This window comes from Lithobates pipiens, unplaced genomic scaffold (genome assembly GCF_037356315.1).
Source record: "Lithobates pipiens isolate NorthernLeopardFrog02 unplaced genomic scaffold, aLitPip1_a1.2 Scaffold_19, whole genome shotgun sequence".
Classification (NCBI taxonomy): Eukaryota; Metazoa; Chordata; class Amphibia; order Anura; family Ranidae; genus Lithobates; species Lithobates pipiens.
The window spans coordinates 48,046,063-48,056,006 of NW_027507764.1; positions in this window are offsets into that span (position 1 = coordinate 48,046,063).

Below are 9,944 nucleotides of genomic sequence, written 5' to 3' on the forward strand. Positions count from 1 at the left end.
TTACCCACAGTGTCCCCCCTGTGTCAACCCACAGTGTCCCCCTGTGTCCTCTACCCTACCCACCCACAGTGTCCCCCTGTGTACTCTACCCACCCACAGTGTCACCCTGTGTCCTCTACCCACCCACAGTGTCCCCCTGTGTCATCTACCCACTGTGTTCTCCACCCCCCCCCACAGTGTCCCCCTGTGTCCTCCACCCACCCGCAGTGTCCCCCTGTGTCCTCCACCCACCCACAGTGTCCTCCATCCACCCACATTGGCTCCCTGTGTCTGCCACTCACCCACCATCAGTGTCCCCTGTGTCCTCCACCCACCCACCATCAGTGTCCCCTTGTCTCCACCCATAGTGTCCCCCTGTGTCCTCCACCCCCCCCCCCCACAGTGTCCCCCTGTTTTCTCCTCTCCACCCACCATGTCCCCCTGTGTCCTCTACCCACTGTGTCCTCCTCCCACCCACAGTGTCCCCTGTGTCCTCCCCCCACAGTGTCCCCCTGTGTTCTCCACCCACCCACAATTGCCCCCTGTGTCCTCCACTCACCCACAGTGTCCTCCACCCACAGTGTCCCCCTGTGTTCTCCACCCACCCACAGTTGCCCCCTGTGTCCTCTACCCACCGTGTCCTCCGCCCACCATTAGTGTCCCCCTGTGCCTTCCACCCACCCACCATCAGTGTCCGCCTGTGTCCTCCACCCACCCACCATCAGTGTCCCCCTGTGTCCTCCACCCACCCACCATCAGTGTCCCCTTGTCTCAACCCACAGTGTCCCCCTATGTCCTCCACCCCCCCACAGTGTCCACCTGTGTTCTCCACTCCACCCACAGTGTCCCCCTGTGTCCTCCACCCATCCACAATGTCCTCCACCCACAGTGTCCCCCTGTGTTCTCCACCCACCCACTGTGTTCCCCACCCCCCACAGTGTCCCCCTGTGTTCTCCACCCCCCACACAGTGTCCCTCTGTGTCCTCCACTCACCCACAGTGTCCTCCACCCCCCACACAGTGTCCCTCTGTGTCCTCCACCCACCCACAGTGTCCTCCACCCACACACCCACCCACTGTGTTCTCCACCCCCCCCCACAGTGTCCCCCTGTGTCCTTCACCCCTCCTTCCCCACGGTGTCCCTCTGTATCCTCCACCCCACCCCAGTACTCTGCTGTGTGCCCTGTGTTTTAGTTTGTGCCCTGCTATTTGCCCTACTGTGTACCCCGTGGCCTGTGATGTGCCCTGCTGTGTACCCCCCGGATGTGCCATACTGTGTGCCACATGCCCTGTGATGTGTCCTTTGCCCTGCTATGTGCCCCATGCCCTGCTGTGTACCGCCTGATGTGACCTACTGTGTGCCCTGTGATATGCCCTACTGTGTGCCCCATGCCCTGCGATGTGCTGTGTACTCCCTGTTGTGCCCAACTGTGTGCCCCATGCCCTTTGATGTGCCCTGCTGTGTACCACCTAATGTGCCCTGTGGACCATGATGGTCCCTACTGTGTGCCCTGTGATGTGACCTACTGTGTGCCCCATGCCCTATGATGTGCTCCATGCCCTGCTGTGTACTCCCTGAAGTGCCCTGTGCTTTGCTGTGTACCCCTTGATTTACCCTACTGTGTGCCCCATGCCCTGTGAGGTGCCCTGCTGTGTACCGCCAAATGTGCCCTGTTTCCAATGATGTGCCCTGGGATGTGCCCTACTGTGTACCCTGTGCTCTGCTGTGTGCCCTACTATGTGCCACATAGTACAGAACGGCTCCCATTCAACCCCGCCTGCTGCCGTGGTGCCTCCCCCACTCTGAGGCAGCCCACGCTCACCAGCCCTCAATTTTCCACTCACAAAATGCAAATAGGCGAGGGCGAGTGGAAAATTTGAGGGCTGCATCGTTAGTTAGTGCATCGTTTTTATCAGTAAGCACATCTTTAACTGCTTCCCGCTCGGCCTATTATAAAATGATGGGCGAGTGGGAGCCCTGTTCTCCTGAGAGGACATCATATGACAGGCTGCATTCCAGTGCCATCTGTCACCCGCTGTGCCCACCAGACACAGCAGATGACAGCTCAGTGTACCAGCCTTTTGCTGGTACCATTTGATTGCTGTGACCAATCACAGCAGATCACGTTACAATTGTACACATTGAATGGCATGATTCATGCCATTCATTGTGTACTATTGTGCTGATCTTTGTGATTGGTCACAGTGATCACATGGTACAGACAGGGCCAATCACAGCCCATCTCTACCATGTGATTAGCTGTGACAAATCACAGATAATCACAATAGTAAACACTGAATTAATTCATTCAGAAAAAATGTTTGCCTATAACAGTACAATTCATTGTTATAAGCAATCATAGTGTCTGTCGCTGTTCAGTTTTTTTTTGGTTTTTACCACTGCCACACCAGTCATATGATGCACTTCATCATATACTGGTGACAGTATATACATTTTTTTATAAAATTGATGATTTTTTTTTAATTGCTTAATTTTCCAAAACAAATTGTGACAAAAAAACTATACCTCACCATACCTCTTACCAAATACCTTGGACTGTCCACTTTCCAAAAAGGAGTCATTTTGGGGGATATCTGTACTGTCCTGGCATTTTTGGGCCTCAAGAAATGAGACAGGCTGTCAGTGCATCGGGATTGATCAATTTTCATATATGTATATATATATATATATATATATATATATATATATATATATATATATATATATACACACCATAGTTTGTGGACTGTATAACTTTCCTACAGACTAAATAATATACACTGATTTGGGTTATTTTCACCAAAGAAATGTAGCAGAATACAGTGTGGTCTAGATTTATGAAGAAAGATAATTTATTAGCAAAATGTGATAGCAGAAACAAAGAAAAATACATACAAAATATTATATATATTATATATATAATATATATAATATTTATTTGTTTATTTAGCAAAAAATAAAACAACTCAACACAAGTGTTGTATGAGAAACAATGATAAAAATGTAATTTGGGTACAGTGTTTTGTATGACCGCATGTCTGTCATTTAAATAGCGACAGCGCTGAAAGCTGAAAATTGGCCTGGGCAGGGGTAAAAGTGTCTGGCACTGAAGTGGTTAAATATACTTTAAAAAATTAAATAATGCAAGCAGTGTAAGAACCTGAATATGACGTGGTATCAGCCTCATGTGGTCCCTGTACAGCAAGGCTGGAGGATGAGAGGAGGGAGCATGCACAAGAAGCCAATTAGTCCATGTGCTGACATAAGGCATGCTGATAGGAGGAGAGAGAAGAATGACATAGAGATGGGCTTATCACCATGCTGCTTCTCTTTTCACTGTCCAGTCACAGGCTAGGGGTGGCTCTAGGGCAGTCCAGATTTGAGAGTGCACTGGGTAGGTTGATGCTAGACAACAGGCTAAGGACACCTAGTGGTGGGAAAAAGTATTGAAGAATAAAGCTACGGATTGAAAGTGAATATTGCAACAAAATCTGCTTTTTTATTTAATCATTTAATGTTTTATTCATATTATTATTATTATTATTATTATTTTTTGACTGCAGTTCTGTGTTAAGGCAGGCTTGTATCCCAAAATATATAAAGGGGGGTGGCACCTTCTTTTTTGAACAGGGGGCTGCAAGGTCCTACACCGGAGGACAAATATATTTTTAGACCTACAAGGTGCTGGCTCGGATTTGAAGAGTGACATACCGGTTACAATTTTATGACATAGGTGAAGATATTCTTTAAATGTTTGGACATTCAGATAACCGTTTGTGTGAAAGCATTTATCAAGCAGTGCTCATGGAATGGAAGGGGATTTGATGGCAGCTTTATGTAGCGGAGCCAACGTTTCAAAAGCCCTCCTCTGCCAAGTTTAGAGCGTCAGCTTTAATGAACCCTGACAGGCCGCTACTTCATGGGGAAGCAAGAGATAAACCACGTCTTGTTTAGAGATTGTCATTGCTTTTAGTTGATGTCTCGGAAATACTTGCTGTTTAGAAGAAAAAAACAAAAAAAACAAAACAAAAAACAAAGCGTCATTTATTGTATATACAGCATACTATACCTGTTATAAATTATTTGTATAGTCGCCTAACATTGCAAGGCCATTTATTAAAAGGGAACCAAGATTATTTTATTATTTTTTTAAATGTTGCATGGAAGGAAAACCAGCTTAATGTAAACAGCCACATAAAAAAACAAAAAACAAAACACATATATATATATTTACACACACACACACATATATATACCTGTATATGTGTGTGTGTGTGTATAAATATATATATATAAATATATATATATATATATATATGTGTGTGTATATCTATACATACATACATACATACATACATACATACATACATACATACTATATAACTATATATATATATATATATATATATATATATTTATTTATTTTTTGAAAGTATACGGCAGTACTGTGCAAAAGTTTAAGGAAGTTATTATTCTGTAAAGAAATTCTGTAATTCTGTAAAGTAAGAATGCTTTCAAAAATATATATTTTAATTGTTTAATTTTTTATCAATTACAAAATGCAAAGTGATTAACCACTTGCTGCCCGCCCTATAGGAAATTGACGGTGTGGCAAAGTGGTTTCATAATCCTGATCGGACGTCATATGACGTGATCAGGATTTTGAGCCGCTGCGCGCCCCCGGGGGCGCGCATCGCGACAATCGTTGTTGCGGGGTGTCAGTCTGACACGCTGCAACTGCGATCTCGGTAAAGAGTCTCTGACGGAGACTCTTTACCACATGATCAGCTGTGTCCAATCACGGCTGATCAGAGTGTAAATAGGAAAAGCCGGTGATCGGCTTTTCCTCACTCACGTTTGTCAGACGCGAGTAGAGGAGACACAATCGGCTGCTCCTCTGACAGGGGGGGGTCTGTGCTGATGGATTATCAGCGCAGCCCCCCCGAGGATGCCCACACTGGACCACCAGGGATGCCACCAGACCACCAGGGATGCCCAGGACAAGGTAATCCTCCCTAGACCACCAGGGATGCCAGTCAGTGCCCACAATGGATGCCAGTCAGTGCCCACAATGGATGCCAATCAATGCCCACAATGGGCATCACTGATTGGCATGCATTATTGTTTGGCACTGATTGGCATCCATTAGTACAGTACAACATAATACAATGCCACCTATCAGTGCCCACCTGTGCCGCCTATCAGTGCCCACCTGTGCCACCTATCAGTGCCCACCTGTGCCACCTATCAGTGCCCATCCATGCCCATCTGTGCCGCTCATCCATGCCCATCTGTGCCGCCCATCCGTGCCAATCCGTGCCAGCTATCAGTGCCAATTTGTGCCACCTATCAGTGCTCATCCATGTCGCCCATCAGTGCCACCTATCAGTGCCGCCTATCAGTGCCACATATCAGCGTCCATCAATGCCACCTCATCAGTGCCACTTCATTGGTGCCACATCATTGGTGCCCATCAGTGCCGCCTTATCAGTGCCCATCAGTGAAGGAGAAAACGTACTTATTTACAACGTTTTAAAACTGAAACAAAAAAATACATTTTTTTTTCAAAATTTTCTGTATTTTTTTATTTGTTTAGCAAAAAATAAAAAACATAGAGGTGATCAAATACCACCAAAAGAAAGCTCCATTTGTGGGAAAAAAATGCTAAAAATTTCATTTGGGTACAGTGTAGCATGACCGCGCAATTTTCATTCAAAGTGCGACAGCGCTGAAAGCTCAAAATTGGTCTGGGCAGGAAGGTGTTTAAGTGCCTGGTATTGTAGTGGTTAAACAAAAGAAAAACCTAAATCTATCAATATTTGGTGTGACTACCCTTTGGCTTCAAACCAGCATCAATTCTTACACTTGCACACTTTGTAAACTTTAACAGAGTCAGGGATTTTGTAGGATTAGTGTCAGGTGTATGATTAAAGTATATTAAGCAGGGGCTAATGATCATCAATTTTGTATGTAGGTTGAAACATAGCCATTAACTGAAGCAGAAACTGTATAGGAGGGTTAACACTGGGTGAGGAACAGCCAAACTCTGCTACTAAGGTGACGTTGTGGTAGACAGTTTCATGTCACAGGTCATACACTATGGCAAGACTGAGCACAGAAACAAGACACAAGGTAGTCATATTGCATCAGCATGGGCTGTCCCAGGTAAAGATTTCAAATCAAACTGGGGTTTCAAGATGTTCTGTTCAAGGTCTTTTGAAGAAGCACAAAGGGATGAGCAACGGTGAGGACCGTAGACACAGTGGTCAACCAAAGAAACTTAATGCAGCAGATAGAAGACACATCATGCTTACTTCCCGTTCACATCAGATGATGTCCAGCAGTGCCATCATTGGCGCAGAACTGGTGGAAACCAGTGGGACCCCGGGACACCCACCTACTGTCTGGAAAAGTCTAATGAAAAGTGGTCTTTATGGAAGAATTGCAGCCAAAAAGCCATCCCTCTGACATGGAAACTAGACTATGCATGAAATTATAGGAAGAGGGTTGCAGAAAAATGACAGCAGGTGCTCTGGACTGATGAGTCAAAAAATGAAATATTTGTCTGTAGAAGGAGACAGTTTGCTGGAGAGCAGTACAATAATGAGTGTCTACAGGCAACTGTGAAGCACGGTGGAGGTTCCTGGCAAGTATGACTTGTCTGAGCTTTCCAAAAGCGGGGGTGGGGGGGTGGAGAGCTGAAATTACACTCAGCGAAGAGGGCTGATTGGAGGAAAGGGTCACACCCCCCTTCACACAACACACAGGGACAAAGCTGAGGTTGTCAATCACAGGCTGTGTGCTGGAGATCCCTCACCTGTCATCTTTTTATCTCTTGGTGTCGGGAAAACTTGTCAGAAGTGATTCATGCAGACAGTAAGGGAGACAGAAATGACACTTATGGGGTAATTTACAAAAGGCAAATCCACTTTGCACTACAAGTCCAAACTACAAGTGCAAAGTTTTCACCAAAAGTGCACTTGGAAGTAAAGTCGCTGTAGATTTGAGGGGGACATGCAAGGAAAATAAAAAACAGCATTTTAGCTTGCACATGATTGGATAATAAAATCAGCAGAGCTTCCCTTCATTTCAGATCTACCCCTTAGATTTACACTTTGCACTTGTAGTTTGCACTTGTAGTGCACAGTTGATTTGATTTGCCTAACCCCCTTAGTGCTCTTAATTGAGACAAGTGCACACTATAGAGTGGTTTACAACCACTTTAACTGTCTATTAGCGAGCATGAAAGGATAAAATCTTTTTCTAAATGCAGAAAAGAGAGATGCAGGGGTGGCATCTAAACCATGTGCTCTCTGTGATTGGCTATCACAGTGATCACATGATCGACAGCCAGTCCTTCCGGCTCCCCATCGTTAGACCAGTGTTTCCCAACTCCAGTCATCAAGGCGCCCCAACAGGTCATGTTTTCAGATTTCCCTCAGATGAAACGGCTGTGGTAATTACTAAGGCAGTGAATCTGATCAAATCACCTGTGCAAAATAACGGAAAGCCTGAAAACATGACCTGTTGGGCAGTGTTGTGTCTTGGCCTAGGCCTACAAGTTCCAGCCTAAGCAGTACTTTGGGAGGGGAGCTGACACTCACTGCAAGTAAAAAGCCCTCCAGCATTCAGGGAATGTCTCTATCGTGAAGCATAGAGCGTGACAGTTCTCCTTCTCCTCCTCTCCACACAGACAGGAGAGCAGAGAAAAAGCGAGATAGAATCACATCAGGGCAGATCGGATTGTGGCTTCAGCAGGCAGACCTAGCTACATAGTGTATATCCGATCTTCACAATCTGTCTCTCCAATTAGTGTCCATCCTGATGACTGCAGTTAAGACTGACGGATATTTTTTTTTACTTTTTTTGTGGTTTTTTACCTACACAGGGGCCTCAGAGTGAACAGTGCAGTTTGCTGAAAAGGCCAATGATTTTGTCCTGCCTCCTTATGATCTATCCAATCTCTGTTGTGCCTTCTTCATCGGCTTTCTGTCTGTATGTTAAAGCAGTATTCCATGCAAAAGTGGAACTTATGCTTATCCTTACCCCCCCCCACCCCCCCGGGGCTACATTTGGCACCTTTCAGGGGGGAGGGTGGAACAGGTACCTGTTTTTGACAGGAACCTGGCCCCAATTCCGGGAGATGGGGCCACAGCCCTGTCTCTCAGAAGTTCACCCCCCCCTCCTTCCTCCGCCACTAGGCCAATTTGAAAGTGCAGCTATTAAGGGAACCGGCTGTGAAGCCAAAAGGTTCCCTTAATAGTAATGGTGGTGGCTACACCCAACAGCCAATCCAAAGATTGGCTGGGGTGCCGATATCGTGGGCTCCCTGACCAGGTAAGTGCACTGATGAGCACTGGTGAGGCTGCACTGATGGGCACTGATCAGGCTGCACTGACGGGCACTGGTGAGGCTGCTTTGATGGACATTGGTGAGGCTGCTTTGATGGGCATTGGTGAGGCTGCACTGAAGGGCATTGGTGAGGCTGCGCTGAAGGGCATTGGTGAGGCTGCGCTGAGGGGCACTGGTGAGGCTGCATTGATGGGCACTGATGAAGCTGCACTTAATACCTACATTTAGGAGAGGAATAGGTGGAGCCCAAAGAGGAAGGGGTGTGGTTTTACAAATGACAGGGTGGGTCTTAAACAGGATGAGGTGTGGCATTGGCAGGAAGGGGTGGGTCATATTTATATTAGGGGGTGCATGAGTTTAGTAGGCCTAGGGCAGCACAAAATCTAAATACACCACTGCTGTTGGGGTGCCTTGAGGACTGGAGTTGAGAAACACTGCGTTAGCCCTTGTACACACGGTCAGACATTCCGACGGAAAATGTCCGATCGGACCGTGTTGTCGGATAATCCGACCGTGTGTTGGGCTCCATCGTTCTGAACGATCGGATTTTCCGACAACTTTGTATGCAACACCAGTTTCGGACAAAATCCTACGGATTTGGTTGTCGGAATGTCCGACCGCGTGTACAAGGGCTTAGACTACCAGCAGAAACACAGGTGCACATAAATGTCTACTTGTGGGGGCACACATACAATATGTGTCAGTGGGAAGGGGGTTAAGGAAAAAATTTGGCCTAAACCAAACATTTTATGGGTATGTATAATGGCTGGAAAAGGGTTTCAAAAGCTGCACCACAACCCTTATTAACTACCCTGACCAATATCAATAATGGGTAAATAAATAAATGTTTGATATGTGAATGAATAAATTAATATAAGTCACATTAATCACACATAAATAAATAAGGAAAAAATCATAAGTCACAGTTCATCAACCTAAAAGAAAAAACAGGGCTTATAAAATAAAGTCCTCTATAAAAGTTATTTTCAGGACACCGCGGTGAATCCAACCAGAACAGCAAACAGGTGCCCGTCATTGAGAAGTGGATGCGCTTACCAGATGGAAACTCAGATAAAGCCTTATAAATGAATCATCTGTGTCCTTCTCCTTATTTCAGACGCTATGACGATATGATTAGTGTCACAATTATATGTGCTATATTATTATTTTCTTTATTTGCTATTTTCTTTTTCCCCATGGAAGTGGAGTTACCCTTTAAATGATTTCAGTATGTGATTGTGTCACTTTGACTTGTAAGAAGCTCATAGAGTTCTGCAAAGGTACGTGTCTCTAATAGACACACATACAATGGAAATTTGTTTTTAAAAAAAGTCTCGCTAAACCATAAAAGTTAAGGAAAGAAAATTCCATTATCATCAAATAATTAGTGTCATTTAGTTCTCTACCAGAAAAAAAAAAGAACATTGCTTTTTAATTATTTCTTAATTGTAATCCATTTACATCTCTTTACGAGTATAAAAATGTACTTTGTTTGGAGCAGTGATAGCTAAAGTATTGAAGGGTAGATAGAGATATTTGGATATTAAGGGGGTTCTCTGTCTTTCTGTTTATTGTCTCTTTTTCAGATACGTTTCTAGACTTTTGTAGGATTA